Here is a 26,887-nt window from a genome sequence, read left to right as displayed (position 1 = left end):
AGTGGCACTTATGGGTTTAAAATTTTTAATTCTTAGCAAAACATCTTTATATAACTGATATCTTGAGATGGTTTCTCTCCTTGGTGTGTACTCTCTGGTGGATGCAAAGGCTTGTACTCTGGCTGAAGGCCTTGCCACACTCATCACACTTAAAAGGTTTCTCCCCTGTGTGCACTCTCTGGTGGATGCAGAGGCTGGAACTCTGACTGAAGGCCTTCCCACACCCACAACACCTATAGGGCTTCTCCCCTGTGTGTACTCTCTGGTGGATGCAGAGGCTGGAGCTCTGACTGAAGGCCTTCCCACACTCATAACATTTATAGGGCTTCTCTCCAGTGTGGACTCTTTGATGCATGCAGAGGCTGGAGGTGTGCCTGAAGGCTTTCCCACACTCTTCACATTTGAAGGGCTTTTCCCCAGTGTGAACTCTCTGATGCATACAAAGGTTAGAACTATTACTGAAGCCCCTCCCACACTCACTGCAGACATATGGCTTCTCGCCAGTGTGGACTCTCATGTGGATTTGAAGATGGGAGCTCCAGTTGAAGGCCTTCCCACACTCATAGCATTTATAGGGCTTTTCCACAGTGTGGATTTTCTTATGTCTATTAAGTTTTGTTGTCGTGCTAAAATCTTTACCACAGTCATCACATTTGTAGACCTTCTCTCCTGTGTGGTCTCGCCAATGAATATGAAGTTCTGATATGTGAAAGAAACCCTTATCACACTTGTCACATTTATGGGGTTTCTCTGCTGTGTGGATTTTCTGATGCATAAAAAGATCTGCTCTCTCAGAGAAAAATTCTCTGCACATGGGGCACTTGTAGATCATTTTTCCTATTTGGTATCGTGACTTAGCGAAGAAAGTGTCCTTACAACTATGAGTTTCAGGACTGCTACTTCATAAAGCCTACTATTTTGCCATCTTGGCAATCTATCTCAGGCTTGCTCTATTGGGCAAGCTTACCATCAACCTCAGCTTCTCCCTGCCTGTCTTTCTGTGGAAGGCTTCTTCCTGCATAGTGTTCCTCACTCAGAGCTCTTACTGATTACAAAGTCACACTGACTTTCATATGAATCCCACAGCTCACCAGCACAGAGCTTTCTTTCCTTTAGATCCCTTGCAGTCAACATTCCAGGGGCAGGAAGGAGTAAGCCTTTGTTTTGAACCCCCGGAGTCTTTCTGATGTTCAGTACTCTTCTACTTTTCACTCATAAAACAAAGCCTGTGTAGTGTGATCTGTTTCCCCAGGGCAGAAGGTGCCAGCTGGTGGTGAGCCCTGGCAGCACCTTCAGTTGAGTCAGAATGTCGCTCTGCCTTCTGCCCATCAGATGACAGGCCTTGACAGCATGAAGGTTCCTTGGCTCCAGGCACAGCCAGTCTTGCTCCTGGGAACTCTATAGAGTAGCACACTGGTTTCTGTAATACAAACAATAAACAACATGCAACGTCCTTTCTGCCCAGAAACATCCATTGATTAATGCTACTTAAATGGAACAGAAGGGAATGGGAGATGACCACACACACACCTTTTTTCAATCCTGAAGAGGCAGTTCTCTTATCTTCCAGTGGGACGATGTCTCTTGGACTTGCAGGTCTGAGAAGAGAATTTGAAGATATCATGCTCCTGTTCTAGGCCAAGTACATGATCAATTACAGCTATCAATCATCTGAACATCAAGGAAAATCTGATAGAAGAGAATTCCTCCCAAGACCCATAAGCAAATTCAAAGAATAGCTGTTCTGCAGAAGAACAAGAAAAAGTATCTCAGCCGGGCAGTGGTGGCGCACACCTTTAATCCCAGCACTCAGAAGGCAGAGGCAGATGGATCTCTATGAGTTCAAGGCCAACCTGGTTTACAAGAACTAGTTCCAGGACAGGCTCCAAAGCTAGAGAAACCCTCTCTCGAAAAACCAAAACAGGAAAAAAAAATTTGCTGCTTTGAAAGATTGACCCCACATATGAGAAAGAAGATACAACATGTCAGTATCAAACATTGCCTAGCTGAACCATTCACAAGGTCTTCCTGGCATGCTAACGAAGAACTTCCAAACCTTACCCTAGCACTGAAGCATTGCATGGCCTGCCTGGTCCTCTCTGATTTCTGTACTTGGCTTTCCTCTTCAGTTCCCACACAACCCAACTTCAGCCTGCATTATGGCCTTTCCATACTGCTCCCAGGGTTGGGTCCACTGTCCCATGAGCCGTGTCAGCTCCCACTTCCCTGAGTAAAGGAGGCCCCTAGCAGTTAATCTTATTTGGTTTCTTCAAAGCACATACAACTTGTAATTATTTTCTTTGTTTCCCTGGGTTTTGAACCCTCCTATTCTGGGATGTGAGTACTGAGGAGTGAACTTGGCATGTTGCTTACTACCATGCTCTGGCAGGTGGTGCTTGCTAAGCATGTCCATGATCTTTTAGGACTCCTGCTCATACCCCACCAGGGCTGTCTCATTCTAGAGAGCAGATGGGAAAACATTTGCCATTGCCTTATTTCAGGCTTCTGATAGTAAAGGGGAAAAAAATAGGATGATGACGAGGGAACAAAAGAAGCAAAATCCCCAATACACTCACTGGAAATTATCTGAGGCTATATCAGCAATCTTTTCATCTCATACATTTTATACAGTGATACATCAATTAATGAATAAAATGGCATCAATAGGTCTTCATTTTCTTTCTTTCTTTCTCTGTGCATGTGTGTGCATACAAGTGACATGGCACACATGATGTCAGAGAAAAACCTCAAGAGTTGGTTCTTAGTTTCCACCTTGTTTGAGACAGTCTTTTGTCATTATGTGCTGTCAGGCTAGCTGGCCTGGGAGCTTATAGGGAATCTTCTGTTTTCACCTCCCATTTCACTGTATGAGTGACACAAAACATACAGACACACACACTAGCAAGCTCGTGCCCATGCTAAACTTTACCAAGGTTCTACAGATTTAAACATCTGCTTTTACATACTGAGCCATCTCCACAACTCTTAAAAAGGCTCCATAAAACAGGACACTTCTAAAAAGGTTTTTTTTTTTTAATATGGTCATGTGTATGTCTTCAGTGTGTGTGTGTGTGTGTGCGCGCGCGCGCGCCTACATGCAACCTAGAAAAAGGTGTCAGATCCTCTGAAGTAAGAGTTACAGGTGGTTGGGAGCTATTTGATGTGGGTGCTGGGAACTAAACCCTGGCCCTCAGGAAGAGCAATAAGAGTGCCTAACCACTGAGCCATCTCTACAGCCCCTAAAATGACACTTAACAATTGCTTCATATATAGAGTACATGGTGGGTGACCAAAATGTCAACAGAGAGATGGCAAAAATCAATTTGTTTGCTCTGAGACAAAGTGTTAGGGCTGTGAGATCCTCACAACAAGGCAGTGATAACTGTCCAGGTCAAACTGAACCTCTGGGGTAAGCTACCAGGGAGCAGGCAGAGAAACCGGAACCAGACTGTATAGACAAGCTATTACCCTGTTTGTGGCAAGAGGCCAAGGGCGTAAGGGGTGGGGCTCTGGATCAAAGACAGTAGGACCACCCTACAACAGCAGCTCTTCCTTTGGAACCTGATATAAATGAACCAATAGCTAAAAAGAGAGGGTATTGGGTGGCATATAGGCACTGTACCTACAGGGAAATGCCACTGTACTACATAAAGCACCCTGACATCCACAGGAGTGGCATGATGATATGGTCTTTAGAAGCAAAGTAAGAAAAAATGAAGGCAGGCAAAGTAAAAAGCACGAAAGGCAAGCCTTTCAAGCCACTGAATCCAGAGTACAGAAAAAGATGTGGAAGAACACTGTGTATCTGACTGAAGTGCCAAGAAAACTTCCCCTAACCCAAGTTCTTCAGCAACAGCAAAATAGGTTGAGGACCAGGCATACCACTACCCAGAGGTGCCATGATATTAATGAAACCCCAAATGGCTCAAGTCTCCAGTTGAGCCTGCACCCAGGAGCATGAATTGTAAATATCTCAGAAGAGCTGAGAAAGGCAGGGCAGAGGACAAAGGAAGCCAGCTATTTGTCTTTCTCTGAGTCAACCCCAGACATAATTTTTAGGAAAAAAACAAACGAACAAACAAACAAACAAACAAAAAACAGACAAAAAAAAAAAAGCAAATGAAACCAGAAAATGTACTAGGGAAGCAGCCCAAGGTCTAAGTACTAGACAAAGCTTTGCAGATTAGACCTCTATAGACAAAGGTGTGGCTCAGTGATGTGCTACGTGATTTGTGGCTCAGTGATGTGCCTGCGGGTTTAAAAGCTTGGCTTTGAGAATGCTTAGGACTTGGCCTTATGCCTCATCCTCAAACCAGCAGAGCCTACTTGGTATGCCTGCCTGCTCAAACTGACCCTCATACTGCAGGTGTAATTGAGGACTGGTGCCACGAGGCAAGAGGTCAAGAAATGAGTCTTAAGTGACAGAAAAGGATACCAAAAAGAGGCTCTAGACTATGGCACTGCAAAGGAGATTCTGATGGTGGAACATAGACAGGACAGGTGGGACGGGGAACAGCTGATGGCAGACGTCCTTTAGAGGCTGTCAGGCCACAAAGCTACACATAGTTTTGTATTGTTGCTACTACACCTGCACTTCTTCTCCTCTTAGGCTCCAGGGAGGAAGATCAGGAGAACAGAACAGAGCAGGCACAGATACTCCAAATGAGACCTAGCCTGAGGCAAACCTTGAGTGATAGACCCTCTGCTTAGAAAAAAAGTTCAGAATCAGGCTGTGGAGGAAGGGCTGCTGGTAGTGACACTGGAAAAAATGGCTTCCTTTAATGTTCCCTGGTACATGCACAGTTGACCAGAAAGTTTAAGTATATTGACTGAAAAAGAAGAGCTCTTGAATTTCTGAGGGATTTCTCCACATAGGCCCAGAGTTTCTACCCAGTAATACAGAGCAAGGGTACACAGTTGCCATACAGCAGCAGCTGGGCAGGCGGCACACTGTGGGGTAGGGACTAGGAGAATGTAGGTGCCAACACTGGAGGCCAGTTCTCCGAGGTAGAAGCAGAGGATGGTAAGCTGTAACTATGTAACATTTACATGGACACGTGGGTAGGGGACCCTGTTAGGTTACTGGAAAGCTACAGCCACACACACACAGCCTCCAACTTCAGCCAGCTACTGTGAAACAGGCAGAGGTCAGGACTTCCACACAGGCACACAGCTGTCCCTACTGGCTGAGAGGAAACTAGAAACTAGCCAGGTGAGGTTGGCTGGATGGCACCCTTGGAAGTAACTCTTAAAACATCATAGGAAGATGTATGCAGAGTAGCTGAGAGCTGATGGCAGTTGGAATATTATGATGAAATTATGGTTTTCCAAAGATGGGAAACCTGACTGAGGTACATATACTGAATGGAATGAAAAGAAAGTGATTTAGACACATCCTCCCTTAGCATCAGACCTGGCACACAGGCCCCAACACGACTTTGCATCTATTTACAAATTGAGATAATGTATATAGCCTTTAGAAGGAGCTGGCTCTGGGAGCTAAAGACTACAGTGCTCTGTGCTTTGTTCTATTTGGGAAAAAAAAAGGCACACATGTTCAGACTGCGAAAACCAGTAGCAAATAGTAATCTGCAGTCAAATCAGAGACTAGCTCTGGGAATGACCAGAAACAAGAACATGCAGCAGGTGGTATTCAGATTCCTAGGAGTCCATTTGTTCCTCTGTTTACTTTGAAATGCACCTGAAATTTCCATAAGAAGCCTGAGAGGCCTCTGCATATACAACTGTTGTAGTAAAGTCCTGAGAAAGACACAAAACAGCACTCTCACAATTCAGTTGAGTGATGGGGGAGGCTCTGTTAACCAATCTCTTTTAAGAAGTGGAACCTAGTTAAGGTATGGCTACCTGGAGCCCAGGAAAAAAAAACTGGGATGGACGAGGTGCTTGCTCTCTCCGGGTGACTCTTGCCGGACACAGAGGAATTCTAACTTCCCATTCTTGTGGCGTGAGTTTCCCCTTATAACAATTAAAAATACAATTGTTTATCTTTAAGCTAGCCTGATTATTTCCCGAATCAAGCGAACAGTTACAGGTGGTGCTCAACGTGCCCTCCTCCCTCTTCCGACTGTCTTGTGTGGCTGTTGAACAGCCAAAGACCTTCACAAAACACACAATCTGTGATTTATACTAAAAAACTTCTTGATTTAAGCATATTTTTCAGCATTTAACCTAAAATCAGATCTAAACCAAGCATGTGGATTCAAGTGCACCGCAACACCTACTGGCAGGTGATGGTTATTGCACCTACTCCAGCTGATTAAACCACAGGTGAGCTTTATTATTCTAAATATAAGTTACTGATTTTAAAAGAGCAATATGTCGGACAATCTAACCACCCAAGGTTTCAATAGCCTTTTCACTTATACCATGTGTGAGGTCTTACAAGATGCATATGATGCCTCTTCTACATCACTGTTCTTATTTCTAGGGCTTAGTTTTGTCCTCAATATTTTTTGCTTAAAAGTATGGTTTGACAATAGAAAAATGATGCAGTTATTAGACTGAATCCAGGCTTCTTAGGAAAGAAGTTGGAAATCTGAAAAAGGACACGACCACCTTAACAAACAATTTTCAGTCAGCTGAGGTTACTTTTAAACACGGTACAAACTGGTATGAAACTTCTTAAAAAGGAGGTCATACAGCTAAAGGAAAATAAAACACTTTGAATAACAAAACTCAGTCGAATGAGGTGCTTTTAGAAATGATACAGACTGGTAACAAACTTCAAAAAAGAGATTGCACATATGAAGGGGGATACTAGAACTTTACTTAATAAGACTCGGTCAACTGAGATATTTTTGGAAAAGGTAGACTAATAATAATTTATTTAAAGAGAGATTCAGCACTTTGGAGAAGGAAACAGCTGATTTGGTACATAAGAGTAATTTATTTAAAGAGAGACTCAGCACTCTGGAGAAGGAAACAGCTGATTTGGCACATAAAAGTAATTCATTTAAAGAAAGATTCAGCACTCTGGAAAAGGAAACAGCTGATTTGGCACATAAAACCCAGTCCATGACAGTGGGTGCTGAAACATTTCAGAGAATTCACACGGTTGATTGTATTAATCGGACTCTGTCAAAGGGGTATGACAGATTGACTGATAAAATGTCTCTCCAAAAAGGTAATACACATGCCATGAAGATTATGTCCAAGGATGAGACATTATCTCTACTGGACAGACTTCATACCTTGAAATCCTCAATGAGGGATTAGAGCAGAATACTGGACAGGAGGTCCAGACATTACAAAAGGCAGTGGTAAACAAATTATTGACTTTGATGACCAGGAGCAAAAGGTAAAAAGGCAAAAATCTAACCTCATCAGTACGTAAAGATCTCTGGGATAGCTTCTCCAGAGTTCTACCTGCCTTTCCAGTAATAACATCAGAAAAAGTATCTGGCTCCAAATACCCTAAGGTTGTCAAGGAATATACATAGGAGCCTATACATATGACTAATCTAAAAGAAATTAAACAAGCAATTGTGGCTCATGGACTACATTCGTCCTTTGGACTCAGTTAATATTAGCAATACTAGAAAATGGGCCACAATTGCATTGGAAATGCTTTCTTAAAGAGGAAGCAAGAATTTTAGAGCAACAAGAAAAAACAAAAGAAATTGAGATTTCCATAGATCAAATTCTAGGTAAAGGACTTTTTATCTAGACTTTTGATCTGATCCTCAGGATCAAGCTCTTTATGATGACCACACCCTTTCCCTATGTACCACAGCAGCTTTAAAGGCTTGGGACAGAATTCAGGAACCAGAAAAGAGAGTTAAATCACACCTTAGGGTTAAACAGGGTCAGAGAGAACCTTTTAGTGACCTTTTGCAAATACTAACTAGGGCTGTACAAATAGGGTAACTGACCCAGAAATTAGATGTATAATAATTAAATTTTTGGCTTATGAGAATGCCAACATAGAATATGAAAGGATCCTGGGGTTTAAAGATCAGATCAGCACCCATGGATAAATGGGTCTTGCATACAATAAAAGTCAAGACACTTGACTATGGTACTGAAGCTTAGGTAGAAAAAGCAATTTCCAATGGTAAGAGAAGACATCAAAATACCAAATGCTTTAGTTGTGGTAGAATGGGATATATGAAAAGGGATTGTAGACAACAGATTTCTAGGAATAATGCCTCCTCTGGTAATGACAAAAATAGGAGGACTCAGCCTTCAGGTATATGTAGGAGGTGTGGCAAAGGCCCGCATTGGACCAATAAATGTAGGTCAACGAAAGATAGACAAGGCAACCCGATACCATTGGGAAACACCATGGGGGGCCTCTTGTAGGCCCCCATAACAAATGTGGTTTAGTTATTCACACTGTGAAGGACGTGTCTTGCCAGGAAAATTAAAAAGTCCCATGCCTGCTGTCAAAAGCAACGATGGGATAAGAGATTGGTTTGTGAGTTATTATTTATAGACAATTACATTAGTATAGATTCTTGTATATTGATACAAAGTTAAATAATATTGAATATTGTATGCATGCATGCTTCTACCTGTTTAAAACATTTTTTATAAATTGATATATATTTACAATATTGCAGTATACATTTCTACCTCTGATCAAGATATTTATACATTGTTTACATTTGGAGGTCATTGTCCTCATTTATTGCAGTTGTTTATTGTCTTAGTCTTTAAGTTATACAGGTATTAAGAATTATAGATCAATAGTCACCTATGTTTGTCATACTTATAGTTAGACTAATCAGGTTCTTTAAATACATAGAGATGATATTTTGCATAGACAGATAATCTTAAACTACTTCAAAGAACTGTAAAAAATGGCATTTAAATAACAGAGTTCTGTTGAAGTGAGACATAATTGCTCCGAAGACACTCCACCTGGAGCTTGTTTTCTTCTTGGCAGAACTGGCCTTTGGGCAAAGAAATGCCCAAACCTCAACCACTAACAAAGATACACAGTATCCGTAAATGGATAAAACAGGACTGTCAAATCCTGCCAAGACAGGGTAAGATAGTTTTGAAAAGTTTCTTGCCTTTGAAAATAGACTGTCAGTCATTTTAGGCCTTAGTCAAAGTTGGTTGCTTCAACTTTGCAAATGAGACTTTGGGTGATTGCCCAGGTAGCCAGCTGTCTCTGTCATTTGTTACATTTTGGAAGTTGCTTGATTGCACTTCCTGCTTACTCAAGTAATATTGTTTCCTTTCTCAGATCTTCCATGGGGTTGAAGTGTAGTTACCTTCCTCATGATTTAGCTAAGCTTAATTCTGATGCAAGATTTAGACTCTTTGAAATAGAACGTTTAGTAAAACTTTTGTTATGTGTTCCTTGCTTAATATTGCTTATATTGTTTATAATTATATATTTGGTATCTGTTTCTATTGTATATAGTTGTAGTAGGTTTGGATCGATCTTGTTTAGACAAAAGGGGGAGGTGATGGCGGAAGCTCTGTTAACCAATCACTTTTAAGAAATGGAACCTAGTTAAGGTATGGCTACTTGGAGCCCAGGAAAAAAACTGGAACGGACCAGGTGCGCACTCTCTCTGGATGATTCCTGCCGGACACATCAGAACTCGGACTTCCCATTCTTGTGGCGTGAATTTCCCCTTATAACAATTAAAAATATAATTGTTTATCTTTAAGCTGGCCTGGTTATTTCCCGAATTGAGTGAACAGTTACAGTTGAGTAATCCATGCAACCTGGTCATAGCATCCTACACAACAAAGGAGGTAATGTTAGCTTAGCCTCTGTGTCTGCCAGCATTCTGTCTGTCCATCAAGATCGAAATGTCCTTTGCCCACAAATATCCCCATCCCAACATTTTGCCTAGCAAACACTATGATGTCACCTCTGCTCACAACATCTCCAGTCTCCTAACCATTTCTGGTCCTACCACTGAAATATTGACTGACTCCTTTCCCACTTCCTATTCTAGCTCAGTTCCCACAGTGCCCCTGCTTTGCCACCACACCCATGATGGCACCCAGGCTCTGCCCTTACCATCAACTCTGCTCAAAAATTCATGCCAATCAACCTTCCTGGGGTCACCGTGCTCTCACACTTAACTGCTAACTTTCATGCCACTCTGAGCAATGTCCCATTCTTTCCAAAACCAACTTTCTACTTGTCTGCACATGCTCCTGAGCACCATCAGACTTCATCTAGGATCACAAATCTCAAATGGATACTAAGCTTCCCTATTTTTTCTGAAAGTCCTGAATATACACTCACCCAGTATTTTAATTTACAGCACACCATGCTCTTTTCACAAGTTCCCCTGTGCTTATGACAAGAGCCTCTGCTAGCACCCACGCTGCTAATCTCTATTTGACACTCTGGTTTATTCCCTCTATGGGTTCTACCTAATGTGATCTTGTCTGTTCTCTAGAATTTCTTCAACCCTCAGCAGTTGCCAACCAAGAGCCAGCACAAATTCCCTAAAGAGCTCGGGACTCAGGATGCTCCAGTGTGCCCACCTCCCACATGGAATAGTCCCCATCCCATAGCCTTTACTTGTCATGACTAACATGGTCTAAGGTACTCCTGCAAACATTCTCTCTCAGACCCAGCCATTCTATGATTCACTGTCAACCTTACCTGCTTTCCTGCCAGCTCTGTTCTCCAAGTCCCTTCTGTCCCAAGTTTCCTTCTATTTAGGAGTCCCAACTTACATGGTCCTGTAATAATCAAGCACTAATTGCAGTCTTTCACACTCCACAGCTAGCTCTTTCAAACACACTGCTGGGACTCTTTTTGGTTCCTCCCCACCTAAATCCTCAGCCTCACCTTAAAAGACAGCACCGCACCGGCTACTCTAAAGCAGGAGAAAAGATCACCTGTAGGTCTATCTTTAGGGCTCAACCACTCAGGTGTTAGTGAAGAAATGCTGACAGCTAGCTTTCTGCAAGATGGGGTTTTTCTAACAGATACACCAAAAGGACAAACTGCAGAACTATCTGTCTGCCCATCCAGATCTCTACCTTCTCACACTGACATAGGACATAACCTGTTTCCACTGTTACTGTTCTGAGCCTCCCACCAGCTGGGAATATATGTGGCTTCTGCCAAACTTGGCAGGCAGCTACTGTACCATCTACATGTACCCCCCTGGGCCTGCAGCCAACTCCCTCTGCACATGTCCAGAGAATAATGACTTCTTACACAGGATATGCATGTACATGTATACTCTCTCTCTCCCTGCCCCCATGCAGACTGTAGTCTTTCCTTCCTGAAAGCGAAAGGCAGCAATTCCACCCAAGGTCCACATTCCCCTAAGGACATCTGAAATGGGACTGACTGTTCAGAAACATCGGCAGCAATTTCAAGACAGCGACCCTATTACTCATAAGTCAAGTAAAAATGATCCTTTTAAGGAACCGAAAAGCACTGCAAGCTTTCTGTAGATCTCTAACTGTGAGTACTCTGAAGTACCAGCAACTCTTATTCTAGACAGAGTGCCTATGAAGCACTCCAAGTGTGGGAGTAGCCTCTCCAGGTCAGGACCGTGGACATGTCCATCATACCTCACTCAGAGCCAGACCCACAGAGTATGTGATATCTATATATCTCAACTATCTATCTATCTATCTATCTATCTATCTATCTATCTATCTATCCATCCATCCATCCATCCATCCATCCATCCATCCATCCATCCATCCATCTAAAATCAGCCATCCAAAGCATTAGGAGTAGCTTCTGGGGAAAGAAAATGAAAAACAGACATGCTGACCATTTCTCTACCACAGCACTTCTCAGAAAGCACTTCTCACACCGCAGAGGGAAACAGCTACCGGATCACCTTTCTCACTGACAGTTGCAGATGGTGTCATAGTAGCTGGGTAGGACTCCAAGAAAGATGGTGATACATGGGTGGGAAGTGCAATGAGTCACAGCAGCTTTGAGATCTGGAAGGCTGTGCTGGAAGATCCTGAATCCCGGCTCCCTCAGGGCATGCTGATGAGTGGCTGTGATCATACTTGCCCGCCTAGAAGAGATGACAGTCCTGTTGCTAACCTCTCAGACACACGCACAGGGGCCTGTGTTCCATGGACACCAATTAGGGCCAGGCATTGTGCCTGCTCTAGAGAATATGAGGACTGCAGCACACATGTCAATCCCAGAATCCTTTGACTAGGCTCTGGGAGAGGTCTTCCCCCAGGAACATAGATGGTGAGCACTTCTAAGCTGAAACCCCTAGACAAGATAGCCACAGGAAGACTAGCAGGGAAGGAGTTCAGTGTAGGGAAGGCAGGGGGTGGAACAGAAGCAGGACCTCGGTCAGAAGCTCCCACCAGCAAGACACACTCCACGTGAAATGATAGGACTTCTCTGTGGAACTAGGTTTCAAGGAAATAAAACCATTCCCATTTTAAGAACCCTGGTGGTAATGCCTCTATTTTCAGAGATAGGAAGGCACTAAGAGCTAGTCCCAAAGGGCAGACTGACAGCAGGGAACACAAGATGGGACACCTCAGGAGAGACTGCAGTCTTAGAGGAGTAAGAACTTTAGATAAATATGATCTAACACTTATTTCTCATCTACACACTACTCTGAATTCTGTGATGGGGACACACTCTTCCACTTCAACACCTCAATGTTGTTTTCTCAGAATCTTCTGGACCTTGCTCCTGAAATCCCTACTCCTCCCTCCATGTGGCTTTTCCTTTAACACCCACTCTGGTCCTGAGCCCCCTTCCTATGTAGCCCGACCACAGTTCAGTAACAGAACCCCTTGCTCTAACTGCAGGACCAAATGCCCACACTCTTTAAGAACCATCAGAAAGAAAAGGAAAGGAAAGCAAAGAAAAGCAAGCAAGCATACACTGGCATCTCCCCAATCTCATTCTTAACACAGGCTGAGATGTGGTCCTCACTGGTTAAGATGAAGATTTAATAGATGAAGGTGGGCCCTAATGGTTTTTAAAGTGTGGTATGTTTACAGGCACAGAGGCAACTAAGTGGAGATAGGGCAGAGACTTAGATGTGAACAAGAGCCAAGGCTTATCAAGGCTATTGTCTGCCCCCAGACACTGGAGAAGACAAAACTGTAGCTTCCCTGAGGCTTCCATCACATCACAGCAGTCAGAAAGAATAACCACAGCACTTTATGACAGCAGCCTGAGAAACTACTAAAGAAGGAAAAGGCACACTATTGGGAGCCCTGCTCCATCTGGGGACAGTACACAAAATGGATCTCTGTTAGTGATGTGTATGTTCTGTAGGATCCATCCTTCTCCCAAGCCTGCCTCACTCTAAAAGCTGGACTACCCTCCTGCCTATGCACCCAGAGGGAAGGGGTAGAGCATCTCATTTTCCTCCAAAAGATAACACTCACAAGCCCCTTAACTTCCCCCTTTCCACTCTAGTACTTTCACGCTTTTCATTTCTCCAGGAAACAAAGTTCCATAAGCAGTGAGTAGTTCTACCCACCCCCATGTAGCTGGTAGCAGCAGGACAAAGAGTGTGGCCAAGACACAGTATGTATGCCATGGATACAGTGCAGGTGGCACTGCCTTATCGCCATCCACAATACCCAAACAAGTCTTGTCTCTGGAACACAAGATGAACAGCAGTGCTCTAGGCCTGGTGTTGAGTCTAAATGGCTTGAGTGGAAGCAGTCACCAACACTCCTCATGATGCACATTCTTCCCACTACAGTCCACTGCCCTAATTACACTCCTTAAATCTGACCCAAGTGCCAATGTCAACCACAGACAAAACAATGTATACATGTGTGTATTATTATTATTATTATTATTATTATTATTATTATTTGATAGCTCAGAGAAGATTGAAGCTATTCTCAGGACCAGCAGGCTCTGCAGAGATAGTGGTACGTTCAAGCTTGTTCTTGAGAGCAAGCATCCCAGCTCTGAAATCTTGTAAATCTTTTCATATCTTCCACCTGATGTCCAGGGCATTTGTTCTTCCTTCACTACACATGGACAGAACTTCTTATCCAATGAGCCTTAGTATGGGCAGTGTCTCGTATACCAAAGACACCTTGGACTCTGGGTACCCGTTCTTAAGTTTACTAGCACTGTGACCTCATGCACATTATCTCCAAGATCTAAATCCTCAAATGTTAGAGACAGTATACCAGAGCTATAGGATCCTATGGAGAATAGTTTTTTTTTCCCTTGCTTCTATTCTCTACCTTAATTGCAGCCCTTCCTCAAGGATTTTCTTTCCATTTCTAAACAGTGATAAAACATTTAAAGCTTGCCAAAGGGCATAATATAAAGACCAGAAAACAACTTGGAACAATCAGTTCTTCCCTTCATCATGGGGATCAAACTCAGGTGGTCAGAACTGGAACAGGAACCATTATTTGCTGAGTCATCTCACTGGCCTGGAATTAACATTCTTGTAAAATTTTAATTTTCACTTCTATTATGGGAGACATCAAAGCCTGTAACCATAGAACTTTAAAGCTCTTTGATAATTTTTCCAAGCCTGAAGAGGCTCAGAGACACCAAGGGCTGAGAATCTACCTAAAACTCACCCTGGAAGAGGTTTGGGCACATGTGAACAGAAGCACAACTTGCATGTGCTTTTTTGATTCCATCAGACTGTCATCAACATAAGGGGGGAGGGCAAGAAAAATCCAACCTCAAATCCCCTAAGACCATTCTAATCTATCTGTTTTAACAGAGTGTAATTTCCAAGTGGAAGTAGCTTACTAAACTTGCTCCTAAGCTGCTCCCCTGAAGGATGGGCGCCCCACTCATAAGCGAGTGCAGCTCTCCTCAAAAGCAGTCAGGAAGCCTCAGAGATCAATATACACCAGGTTCTAATTTGGCAGGTCTGAGAGGAAGCACAATTCCAAGGTTCCCCATCTCACCAAATTCAATGAAAAGACTATTTGGTACCGAGGCCTATATGCTATTTTCTTCCCCACCCCATTGGATGACTCCTCCCCCAGGGTCTAGGCACACAACAGTCAGGTAACCTTCCTCCCATCATCACCACCACCACTGCAGAAAGCTGCAGCTGAACACCAAGGAGCAGCTTTAGCTAAGAGCTCTGGCAGATCCATCTTCACTTAGCCATCTGCCTTAGAAGAATCTCAGCAGGACTTGCCACTCAATGACTAGGACTATAAAATTCGGTCAGGGTCTCCTTTGTTTCTGTTAGTACCAGCAGCCCAGAAGACACCTTTCCATTGTCCAGGGAGGGTTAAGCTACAGAGTCCTCCTCATACTTCATTTGGCACTCCAATTTGAAGATACCAGTTCTGTTCTTTCTTATCAGTCATGTCAGATGTGTCCTGGACCACTGCCCCACATGTCACAGTGAGGCCCCACCTATAAGGTTCACCAGTTGTCCCAACTTTCCTAATATAGCTGCTAAAGCTTGCACCTCTGTGCACCAAACCTGACCTCCAGCTGATGGCAAATGACCCTTTCTCAAGGTGATGTCCTGTCACAGAGGAAAACAGGCCTTCTTTCCTCCTCAGGGCCAACTACAGATAGTCAGAGCTAGGTATGAGTCCAACTCAGAGTAGTCCCAGCATGTACTGGGGTTGCATGAGTTTGTTTTGTATGGTTGGACTTCTAATACTAGAGGTCCACTTTCTACTTTGCTAAAGACTGTCTTGTCCCCCTGGAGCTGGCTGCCACAGGGCAGTATCTCAGCAATGGGTCATTAATGATTTAAATGCTCCCTTAGCAGCTGGCTTCTCCTGGTGAATTCTGAGTGTCCTGCTTCCACTGTAACAGAAGATGCATCCCTAAGGGTTTCAAAATTCTCTTTAGGTTCTGAAACCTTTAGGCTGCTTTTCAGACTTGTCAAAAGGGGATCTGAGCCGGGCAGTGGTGGCACACGCCTTTAATCCCAGCACTCCGGAGGCAGAGGCAGGCGGATCTCTGTGAGTTCGAGACCAGCCTGGTCTACAAGGGCTAGCTCCAGGACAGGCTCTAAAGCTGCAGAGAAACCCTGTCTCGAAAAAACTAAAAAAAAAAAAAAAAAAAAAAAAGGGGGGGGGGGGGGGGAATCTGAATATGGGTTAGCTTCTATAACCAAACTGGAGACATCAAGCAAGTTGTATCTTTCTCCTTTTTCAAAATCATATCAAAGTGTAAAAACTTTGTTCCCTTATTAGCAGAAGGTCTGACGTCATTCTTGCTGCCTCATTATCTGGATCTGCCACTACCGACTGGGAAAAGATAGTCACCCAGCATGACTGCAGATCATGGACTGAGACCCACTGTAGGACCTTCTAGCAGAGAGGCAACCTCATCCCTTCTTTCTTTTTCTTCACGTCCTAGGATCCCTGATTTTACTCATAACAGACTGAAGTGTACCTAGACTGTGTTTTTTTTTCTCCTGTACTTTAATTAGTGCATAACCGAGTCTGGTGTCTGCCAAATGTGCTACTTCATGGGCAAAGGTTCCTAAAGGCTATGACCTCATCTTGAGTAATGAAGACCTCTTCTCCATCCAAAGCCTTGTCTATTCCCCTGCCACCCCCTCCACTACTATCCTCACTCTTCAACACCACCTACAGAAACAGCAATGTAATGGACAGAAGGCAGCCTTTGGGGGACAGCACAAACAAGGACTAAACTTATCTTTTCTACCTAGTAAATGTATACGTAACATCTGAATAACCTGAAAGGAAAAGGGTTATACACAAAAGATCCAAGTTCAAATCCTTGGTCTCACACTAACTAGCTATGTTGTTGTTGCCACTGGTAACGTGTCCCCATCAGCTTCAGCAAGAATAGCTGACCAGAGTTAAGAAAGCTGCTGGGATCATGCCAGGCACAACCTCACCCAACCATCCATTTAAGAGATGAGGTATCTACTCTGTCCTTATGAAGGAAGAGCATAATAAGCAATCAATGAAATAGAAGCTCCCAGGGTATGATCAGAAGGCTTAGTAAGGGTCAGGGCATGACAATATAAAAATGCCCCCTTCTCTAACTACACTCTGCCTGCTCCAGAGTGGTGCACACTATGCACACTACAAGATGGTGGGAAATAAAAAGAAAGGATGGAGAGGTAGGCCAAATCTGTTCCCTTTCTTGATAAGACTCACATACTAACCCAGTTTTCTTCCTTCACTGCAGCAGTAGTGAGTGCCAATGGGACAAAATGAGCTCAGGCCCCAAGATAATAAGCCAGAAAGCTCCAGCCACTGCCAGGAAAAAGCAGAAAGGCGGAAGAACAGCATGGGCCCAGATCAGCCAGTTGTAAGGAGATAAGACAGTCTTTAGCAAGTGGAAAGTGGACCTCCTTCAGCACCAGCTCACCTTCCATATCCATTTCTCTGTTGTCTCTATGAATCACATGACCCAGGGATCCTAGCACTGGCTACTGGTATACCTGGATCATAACTCCTTAGTTGGGCCACTTAACAAAATAGAAGTGAACACACACACACACACACACACACACACACACACACACACACACACACACAGCACAAGCAGGCTACGTCCTCTAACAAGGATCCAGATAGTGAGCACCCAGACCAAAGACAGGGTAAGCAGGACTGGTGCAAGGAGAGATGTTCAGTGGCTTATCCACAAAGGGCACTTAAACCATAAAAATAAAATACTCCAAAAAGATTTTCTATCTTGGACAAATGGTGAAGCAATGGGAAAACTGACCATAATGAGTCCTCAGGGCCACAGTGGTTGCAAGGCTATAGAAGTCTTAGGGTCCTACTAGTTACAGACAGGACAAAAGTACCAGATTTACACCATGGAAAGCTGAGGTGCATAGGCGCTTTTGAAGAACTGGGTACTATGAATGAGCTCACAGACAGGACAGACCAGTCATGCCAGGAGGTCTCTGTAAGCATACAGGATCCAAGACATGAAAAACCAAAAGAAGGAAAGTAAATACTCAAGAAACTATGGGGAAGAAAAGCAAGGCTGCCTGTACAACTCCCCTTAGTATCATAGCGATTCTCCTTCAAGGAACTATATCCAACTAAGATGGAGGTCACTGGTGCTGGGTGGTTGACTTGGCTGGCAGGAAGCCCAGAGGAGCAATGAAGACAAACACACACCAAACAGAGGGCCTCCTGGCCTGGCTTTACCCTCCATGTTGGGTAACTTTCACATGAAGGTGAAGAAAGGAATTACAATGAAGGCCCCAGAACCTACAAGGTACTAACAGGATGAAGTTAATAATGCCTGGGCACTTACTAATGCTCACAGTTTGATGGGTTGGTTCATCACTGATGGATAGTCATTGTAACTGCTGCACTTATTCCCCACCTTAGACCCATACCCACGGCAGCTTGGGTAGAAACTTCAATGTCTGTTTTTAGGCCTTCTTGGGAGGTATGACAGGATAGCAGAGGACTTCGGCATCAACTTGCTATCTATCATGTTTTCACTCAGATCAGACATGTACTCACCTGTAAGTTGTGAATCTGGGGTGATGCTAAACTGTTCTGAGACTTTAGGGAGAGAAACACATGACAAGCAGACAGCCACACTGCTGATACAAGTGGCCATAGCATTGTTAGTAGTGTTCATGTGTAGGAGAAACGGGACTATTAGTGCCAAGGACAGGCTCTACACTGTCAAATCAAACAGGAAATACCTTCAGTACATCAGAGACAGTTTTTCACCAGCTTCTCTGTAGACAGAAGGGGGCTGTGGGACATGCTGTAAAGGAGAAGTTGCACATAGTTTTGATATGGGTCCTGATTGAGCACATCAGTCATAAGTGCCTCTCAGCCCATGAGAGCAAACACAATTATCTGATTCCATACCTTAACTGTGGCCTATGGCAGGGTCTGGAACAGTATCAAAAGCACCAACAAAATCAGATTTTCTCTCTTTCCAGAATATAAACAACCCTGAGAGAATACAAAAGAAGAACCTGTAAGATTACCAAGTATACAAGTGCTGCAGAGGGTCCAACACAGCAAAAACCAGTTTGGAGGAAGATGAATCCATCAGCAAGAAGCTGAAAGCAGAAGAGAAAATGAGTCCAAGGGTTTGGAAAAGACAAGCAAAGTCAACTGTCCTTGAAAGGAATGCCCTTGTTCCTGAGGGTGTCCTGAGTCCCAAGAATCCTGACAACACAATACCCCTTTCTTAAAATTGTTTGAATGGGGCTGGAGAGATGGCTCAGTGGTTAAAAGCCCTGGCTGTTCTTCTGGAGCACCAGGGTTCAAGTCCTAGTACCCACATGGCAGTTCACAGCTGTCCATAACTCCTATTACAGGGGATCTGACACCCTTACACAGACATACATGTTGGCAAAACACCAACGTACATAAAATACAAATAAATAAATTATTTAATATGGGCTGAATGAATCTCTATTCCCCGCAACTGAATTACTTCCATGTTCCTAAGGATGCAGCCTCCTCAGGAAGCTCTCTGATCACTGAAACAAGCAGGGTCTCCCAAGTCTACTCCACCAAGCAAGCTTGACATTTGCCTCTGGAGTGACAGGGCTATCTCAGCCTCCAGGCAGAACAGACTCCAAGCTGTGAGCATTTCAAAGATCAATGTTTTAGGATGGACAATAGAAAACCAAGGGAATGCACAGATCCACAGGAGTTTGGTAGGAGCACAGCATGGAGTTACAACAGATGAAAATAATGATGACAACATAAGACATGAGTTTGCTGAAGGCTGACTGCACACAGCACAGGAAAGGCCTGTGCTGGGGTTTGAATGTAAAGTGTCCCTAATCAGTCTATACTTGGTAGTGTAGTTTTGGAAAACTGGAGAAGGGTGGAATCTGGCTGGAGGCATGGATTACTAGGTACAGGCTTTGAGACTGTATAGTATAGCCATACTTCCTATCTGTTGTCGGCTTGAAATGCCAACAGGTGCCCTAAGTTCTTCCATAATGGAATGGATCCTTTTTTAAAACTATGAGCCAAAATAAACCCTTCACTTAACCTGCTTCTTGTATTTGGTACTGCAACAAGTAACTAAAAAGGTCTCCAAAGGTCTGCACACCAGTTCAGTGTTGAGGAACATGTCTACAGCCAGATAGTCTCTACCTACTGGGCTCCTGTACAAAATACACCTCACAGCCTGCTGCCACTCAAAGCTAACTCATAATCCAAGCCCTTTTCCCCTTCACTATCCTATATTGTTGGTGGTGCCTCTGACATCAGGAGGGAAGCTCAATTATTTCCATCAAAAAGGAGAAAACATCACTTGTGACAGCAAATAGTCCTGTACACTGAAAGGACAGCTTTAACTTTTGGCACTTGCCCAAATCATCAAAACTTGGTCTCATCTGCTCTTTCTTACTTAAGAACTCTCTCAACTACAACAGGGAGACGGAACAGTCTCTCCCATTTGGTCAGTAAAAACATAGGGCCAGGGGCTATAGAATGGCTCAATGGGGAAAGCCACTTGTTGCCAAGTCCAATGACCTGAGTCTGATTCCCAGGACCTATATGGTAGAAGGGGAGAATGGAGTTGTCTTCTAGTCTCCAGATGTGTGCTCCATGGGGTGAATATATGCAAACAAAATATAGAAAACTGCAATAAAAATAAAAGCAATTATCACTCCAGACAGGACAAAATGTATGGGTGCAAACAAGCTCCCACCTGTCCTCTGTGGCAGCTAGCTCCCAGACAGCCAACACCAGCTATGTAGGCTCTAAGGGAAGTGCTATCCAGCCTGATACACTGCCTCTGCAGAGTGCTGTTAGTCTTCCTCTTGTTGAGGCCTCATTCTACACATCTGCGGTTCCCAATCCTCAAAATCTTCCTTCTCTGGTCTTGCCCAATGCCATCATCATTTCCTTTACTCTTTCCTCCTAAACATAGGAGTCCCTGAAGGTCTGTTCTGACTCCATTGTTCTTTGTTTTTTGTGCAGTAAAAACAGTAATGTGCCAAGGCACTGACCTTCCATGGCCCACAAGTCATTTCTGTATTACCCCACAGTGAACTGGACCCTCCACTCACATCACCCTATCTCATGCAAATGCCCCCTTGGCTTGTTCTTCTTCTTCAGCATTTAACAACCATTAAGGAAAAGCCACACTTTACCACTCCTACCTCCTTCTGCAGTTGCCAGATGCCCTTCTCAACCTGGGCTCAAGGACTGACTTCTGCCTTGCCTTCCATCCAGTACTGCTGGCACCCATCAAACCCACTTTGCCCTAGTAATTAGGAGCCATTTCTGTTCTTTCTCACAGGCTACTAGAGGACATATGCCTTTGACTCCATATAGCTTTCTTCCCCAGCTGCAGAAAAGCCTCCATCCTCAGCTGGCCTAACAGGCCTCTGTAACCCCATCTCAAGACCACTTTGATTTCCAGGTCACATCCTTGCCAGTTTCAACAATCTGGCCCTGATTTTGGTTATTACAAGAGAAAAAAAAATTCATCTCAGTACCTCCAGAGGGCACTCTAACACCAGCTCAGAGACAGCTCAGCTGTCCACAGCTTAGCCCAGGTGAACAGTCAGGTGGGATGCAACCTGACTGCCAAACACCTTGGGAACGTGCACTTGATTCACGCAGCTTCATGCAGGCTCTTGGGTTCCAGCTGAGGCTTAGCACTCAGTTCTATTACAAGGTACAGTAAATAACCAGGCAGATTAACAGAGACTTGACAGCAGTGCCGACTCTGGAGTGTTTCACACTCCACATGGGCTCACCTGCTCTTAAAGATGAGACCTTTAAAGAAAATGACCAACTCCCAAACCCCCATCTATGCTCTAAGGGCCAAGCTGGCACAGCCTTCTGGAAAAGCAGGGCCAGAGTGATACTCTGATTATGTCCTTCTCCTTCTCCATCAGTTTATCAGCATTACAGAAACCACTCTGACACACTACTGTGTCATGAAAACTGAAAGCAGGGCCACTAATGCCCAAAGCACCCCAGACTGCCCAAATATCACCCAAAGTCAGAATCAGGACATCTGTAATAATTCCATCTGACATCAACAATGCAAGCTAAGCTGTACAGACATGCCCTGGCTTAAACAATTTGCAATGTATAATCATATTTCAAAAACAAATTACTACAGAGAAACAACTTCAATGACAGAGCTGAGCACTACACTTCAGAGAGCAAAGGACGCTCACAAAGTCTCCAGGAAGAAACTATGTGACCTGTATGTAAGTCCCTCAACTCCATAGGTCTAAGGCCAAGTCTCATTATTGCACCTGTCTTGCTAAGTGGGACCCTCTTAGATCTTTTCATCTGTTCCAGCCAGAAGCCCAGGCACCATCTGCCTCATCTACCAAGACTTGTACCCTCTATCTCACCAGGCTTCTCTAAACATATCATTTGCTTCACCTATTTCTTCCAAAGCCTCCCTCCCTCCCTCACCCACTCTAATGGAACCTTTCTAAAACATTAAATTGTTCTTACTCTGCTTATAATTTCTCAATGAGTCCCGTCCACTTCCACTGAAATTTCCAAATATCTATGGTTTTAAAAGAACATGCAACAGGGCAGTATTGTACACGCCTTAATCCCAGTACTTGGGAAGCAGAAGCAGGAGGATCTCTGTGTGTTCAAGGCTGGCCTGATCTACATAATAAATTCTAAGACAGCCAGGACTACGTAGGAAGACCCTGCTTCAAGATGAATGAATGAAGGAATGAATGAGCACAATCTTTTATTATGCAGCTAACAGGTTCCCAATATAATGTAATTTGTAAAACTAAATGTTCCATTGCAAATATACATTTTTTTGTAACTATAAAAAGGAGAGATTATATTTAAGTAGCTAAAAACCATAATACCCAAAAGTCCACAATTCTTAAATTTTTCATCTAATTTCTTCTAGACATTTTTCCATTCACAGGTTTTAGTGGAAGATTACTGAAATTTTTTGCACATTTATATTATGTCTGTAGCTGTGTGTCCTGATTTTCCTTTACTTAACGGTCATAAGCTTTTTAATGTATTTCCTTGGTATACATTTTAAGTGGCAGCATTATTTAGGGAATATATCGCCATCATTTTACAATTAAACCCTTAAGATCATTCTACATATTTTGTGAATAAATCTCTTTACTATATTTAATGTCTCCCATGTCAGAAAACTCAAGTACTCTGACACTTGATCTATATGGCCAATATAACATAACAATATTATCACTGGTTCAGTACCCCTAAACACTGAACAGTTTTTTTTTTCTGTGTTAATTACAGAACTTACAGCCTCTTCACTACAAGTTATTGCTCATATAAACACCAAGAAATGCAAATCATACAAAAGGGAAACTGGCTTCCAGTGTTTGCCAGCAGAATCAATCACGGTTTCCATGGACTCTTCTAGATACTTTTCTGTTTTTATCCAAACACATAGTTATTTTGCTTTGTATGTTACAAAAATAGAAATGAAGCCTGTGTATTTGTTCAATAGCGCACTACAGACACCTATCCAGGGTATTTCTTTCCAAAGCCAATACACCATCCCTATATAGAAACACCAAGCTTCCCTGTGGTTGTCTTCAGCTCCTCCTGATCTTATCAGAGCTTCACTCACATGGATGGTCCCAGGAGCTGCCAGGGGTTTCTGCCAATTTGTCTATTTGTTTAGTCTAACATTAAAAAAAAATATTTTCTATACAGTATCACTGGTAAAATTTGAACAGCTCTTTAATTTTTTCTTATATGTATGGATGTTTTGCCTGCATGTGCCACGTGCATTCCTGGCACCCTAACAGGGAAGAAACTGTACAGTTGTGAGCTGCCATGTGAGTTTCAGGAACTGAATCCAGGTCCCTTGGAAAATGTACGTGTGTATGTTTTAAAGTGCCTTTTGGTTGGGAACATAGACCCAATGACAGAAAACGTGCCTGGCACTTAGAAGGCCCTGGAGTAGGTTAGTTGCTCTTGCTTTTATTGAATCTCATCTCTTAAAAGAAAAAAACAAGGCCTTAAAAAAAAAAAATCAAGCTACCTATTTTGGCTAGCAGTGTAAATTCACCATGAGGGCTAAGGAACAGGTTACCCCTCCAAGAGCACAGCGAAAAGGTCCAGTGTTGTCTCCCCATTACAACTCTCCACCTCACACCCCACTTTCCCCATGTGGCAACTGGAGAGGTTGTTTAAAACTCACATTTCTAACCGAGTAAAGGCCCTACACAACCTGCCCCACCTCACCCCCCTCAGGCTACACTCTCCCCTTAACCACCATACAGTAATGCCTTAGCTCCCACAATGAGCACAACTTTCCCCCCCTTTCAGGCCTTGCTACACACTGTTCCTCTGCTGGAAATTTATTCCCTACTTCAATGACACCAGGGCTTACTCATCCCTCAAATCCCAGCTTAAATCTTGTTTTGCAGGGATGGAGGAGTCATTTGGGGCCTCAATCTAGAATGTGGTCCCTTCATTTGTAAGCCGTCTCATCTTAAGTGCTGCCTAGGTTCCGAGCAGACAGCCTAGTCTGTGTCTATATGCACAGTTCTGAGATTAATCTCTCATCCTGTCATTCTACAGTTTATAAACTTTAAGATAACAAGGACAAATTGCTACAAAATGAGAACACTCACATATATCTGAATGAAAAACAAAACCCCACAGCTACAAAAGGTGCTGACTGAATTGATTTTTATCTTGAAATGTTTTCCATTTCACCATTAATTAACTCAGCTGGTAAACTTTCTGATATACCTACAGACTCTGGAGTAGGGGTCCCTTTTCCCGAAAGGGACTAACAGGCAATCTGAAAGCATGCAGAGGATGCACAACAGGAAGTAATAAGTTTAAATGGCCAACTAAGATTCAGTCAACTAATTAATGTGTTTTATGTTTTTAAGGAATAGAAAAGCATTAGAAAAAAAATGTGCCTTGTAAAATATTCATTAGAAACACAGCATTGCATTTCATAAAAATTCTAACAGGACCAAAAATTTAAGTTTCAAAGTTGACTGTCATAAGTAATCTATGTTAAGCTCATCCGATGAAAAAAATTGTACAAATGACATTTCAAGTTGTGGGGGCGCTATGTATCACCGAGACTAACAAAACTATTCTGTTGACTGCTTTACACACTTTCACGTGGCTTCAGTGAGGTCTGTGGAGTAGACAGACCTTTACAGAAACCGAGGCTCTAAGTGATCTCCTCGAGGTTACAGGCACAGGCATGGTAAGAATAGTCTGCAAGTCGTTCAGGGAGGGCTGAGCTGACCGAGTGTACATCCTAACCAAGGAAATCCCCCATCATAAATGTTTCCATTCTACAATTAGCATGGCTCTGTGGCTCCCTTCAATAAAATTCCATCTTCCCATAGGACACCACTAAGTTTTTTTCTTGATTTTTGTGTTTTTCTTTAAAATAATTTCAAATGCCATCACTGTGAGACATGGCTGAATAAGCAATGATAGACCCAAACTCTAGAGCGCTAGGCCACTGCTCTGAATAAACGAGTTAAAGCCTTATATGCTAAAAAGGTGAAATGCACAACTAGTACTCAACATGACGGAAATCCCTTACATATAATAATTTTGAAAAAAAATCTAGGATACGCACCACGTGCATACTAGTTAACGATGGGGACGGGCTAACGGACTTGTCATCTGTGATTACATTCACCCTGACAAGAAAACATCTTTCTCCACTCATCTACAAGCAATTTTGAAACCTTAACCTGGAAGTGGGACAAGAAGGCCACTACTTTCCTGCTCTGGGAAACTACACACCTACCGAATAAGAAGAGGTCCCTCTCTAGAAGGGTCCCACCCCTTTAAGACGATACACGGTTTAAAGGGCGCACACTGTCCCCGGCGAGGAGGACTGTGACTTCCAATCCCGGGACTCCTTTGTCGCAATAGGCACACTATAAACTCCCGGCGGGGCAGGCGCATCCCCGAGACCGACTCGCGGGGAGTCTGACCAGCAAGGTCTCACAAAGAAGCCGAGTCCGCGGAGAGCGGCGACCTGGCCGGAGACGCGGAGGCCGTGGGGGAGAGGGGCACCAGGGGTTAGGTGGCGGCAGGAGAGTTGCGCGCACCACCGGCCGGCTTACCTGCGGAGAGCCGGGCCCAGGAGGTGGTCAGACAATGGAGGAGTCCGGCGGCAGCAGCCAGGCTTGCTGGGGCCGCGGGGAGGTCCTCATCACCTCGGCGGGACGCTGGGCGACCTCGGCCGGGACCGTGCGGTGCTGGAAACGACACGACACAGCGCCCTGCAGCCGGCCGCTCCGCGCCCCCAGTGCCCTGGCTCGCGCGGCCATTAACGCCCTCCCGGGACCCGCCTGGATCCGCTCCAGGGCGCGGCCCTCGGCTCCCAGGGCTGCCGCGCTCCCGCCCGCCTCGGCCCCGACAACAATGGGGCCCGGCCCGGGAGTCCGGCTCCCGCGGGGCCTCTCCAGCCTCGCCCCGGACCGCCCCGGGCCTGTGCCGCAGCGGGCGCCGCGCTGACCTTCCCTTCCCGCCATGCCCGCTGCCCAGGCCCGGCTGAGAGCTGGGTTGTTTTCATTTTCTTTACCCCCGACTCCACCGCCTTCCGCCCCCGGCCCGTTCGTCGGCCCACGCCCCGTCCTGAAAAGCCGACAGACGTACACACGCACCGGCGTCCGCCGGTCCAACTCACTCCCAAGTGCGGCGGAGCAGCTCGTCTAGGCCGCGGACTCCGCGCGCCCACCGGCCCGCTCCTCGGGGGACACCTCACAGGTGCGCCTCCGAGCCCCGCTCGCGCGCGCGCGCTCCGCACACCCAGACGCCTCCGGGGGCGGGGGAAGGCGCGCGTGCGCACGCGCGAGGCCGGCCAGCCCCAGGGAGGGGCGGGGAAGAAAGGCGGGGCGTCGCACGCACGCGTGCGTGCCTCTCGGCTCGGGTCCCCGCCCCCACCGCCCGCACACGCACGCGCGTTCCCCCTCGGCTCCTCCACCTCTCGTGGTCCCCGCCCCACCACGCCCTGGTTACCAAGGGCAACCGCAGAGCGGCCGCACCTGAGCAGTGCGCTTGCGTG

General features: G+C 44.6%; 1 long non-coding RNA gene across 2 annotated transcripts; it reads right to left on the bottom strand.

Annotated features, from left to right (window-relative positions):
* Positions 1 to 840: 840 nt before the first annotated feature.
* Positions 841 to 26,647, bottom strand: LOC119825338. 2 transcript variants are annotated; one of them, XR_005287208.1, is made up of 4 exons: positions 26,479 to 26,647; positions 25,944 to 26,078; positions 1,531 to 1,598; positions 841 to 1,420 (listed from the first exon to the last, which is right to left on the bottom strand). It is a non-coding gene; the product is annotated as an uncharacterized LOC119825338 (long non-coding RNA). The 2 variants fall into 2 exon arrangements; XR_005287209.1 differs by having other exon boundaries at positions 26,487 to 26,647.
* Positions 26,648 to 26,887: the final 240 nt, after the last annotated feature.

The sequence above is a fragment of the Arvicola amphibius genome, chromosome 10 (genome assembly GCF_903992535.2).
Source record: "Arvicola amphibius chromosome 10, mArvAmp1.2, whole genome shotgun sequence".
Lineage (NCBI taxonomy): Eukaryota > Metazoa > Chordata > Mammalia > Rodentia > Cricetidae > Arvicola > Arvicola amphibius.
The sequence above is the reverse complement of the archived record's forward strand: the minus strand, read 5'-3'. Positions and strand labels throughout refer to the sequence as shown.